This window comes from Oryx dammah, unplaced genomic scaffold (assembly GCF_014754425.2).
Source record: "Oryx dammah isolate SB20612 unplaced genomic scaffold, SCBI_Odam_1.1 HiC_scaffold_24, whole genome shotgun sequence".
NCBI classification, from domain to species: domain Eukaryota; kingdom Metazoa; phylum Chordata; class Mammalia; order Artiodactyla; family Bovidae; genus Oryx; species Oryx dammah.
The window spans coordinates 51,926,018-51,927,249 of NW_024070208.1; the positions used below are offsets into that span (position 1 = coordinate 51,926,018).

Below are 1,232 nucleotides of genomic sequence, written 5' to 3' on the forward strand. Positions count from 1 at the left end.
GTGCTCACTTCAGAAGCACATATGCTAAACACTGGAACAACAGGCGAAGACTAGCATAGCTCCTTCGCAAACATGACATGCAAATTTATGAGGTATCCCATGTTTCAGGGAGATTAGCAGATACAAATTACTATACATCAAATAGATAAACAACAAGGTCCCACTGTATAACACAGGGAACTATATTCAATATCTTGTAATAAACCATAATAGAAAAGAACATGAAGAAGATTACATGTATGTATATATTATATATATATATATATCTGAATCACTTTGCTGTACACCAGAAACTAGCATAAAATTATAAATCAACTACACTTAAATCCCTTATAACTGTATAGTGGAAGTGAGAAGTAGATTTAAGGGACTAGATCTGATAGATAGAGTGCCTGATGAACTATGGATGGAGATTTGTGACATTGTACAGGAGACAGGAATTAAGACCATCCCCAAGAAAAAGAAATGCAAAAAAGCAAAATGGCTGTCTGAGGAGGACTTACAAATAGCTGAGAAAAGAAGAGAAGTGAAGAGCAAAGGAGAAAAGGAAAGATATACACCTTTGAATGCAGAGTTCCAAAGAATAGCAAGGAGAGATAAGAAAGCCTTCCTCAGTGATCAATGCAAAGAAATAGAGGAAAACAACAGAATGGGAAAGACTAGAGAGCTCTTCAAGAAAATTAGAGATACCAGGGGCACATTTCATGCACAGATGGGCTCGATAAAGGACAGAAATGGTAGGAACCTAACAGAAGCAGAAGAGATTAAGAAGAGGTGGCAAGAATACACAGAAGAACTGTACAAAAAAGATCTTCATGATCCAGATAATCATGATGGTGTGATCGCTCACCTAGAGCCAGACATCCTGGAATGTGAAAAGTGGGCCTTAGAAAGCATCACTACGAACAAAGCTAGCGGAGGTGATGGAATTCCAGTTGAGCTATTTCAAATCCTGAAAGATGATGTTGTGAAAGTGCTCCACTCAATATGCCAGCAAATTTGGAAAACTCAGCAGTGGCCATAGGACTGGAAAAGGTCAGTTTTCATTCCAATCCCAAAGAAAGGCAATGCCAAAGAATGCTCAAACTACTGCACAATTGCACTCATCTCACATGCTAGTAAAGTAATGCTCAAAATTCTCCAAGCCAGGCTTCAGCAATACATGAACCGTGAACTTCCTGATGTTCAAGCTGGCTTTAGAAAAGGCAGAGGAACCAGAGACCAAATTCCCA

The 1,232-nt window shown here is 38.8% G+C and overlaps 1 non-coding gene across 1 annotated transcript; it reads left to right on the forward strand.

Annotated features, from left to right (window-relative positions):
• LOC120883424 lies at positions 1 to 107 on the forward strand. The gene has a single exon (XR_005725781.1). It is a non-coding gene; the product is annotated as a U6 spliceosomal RNA (small nuclear RNA).
• Positions 108 to 1,232: the final 1,125 nt, after the last annotated feature.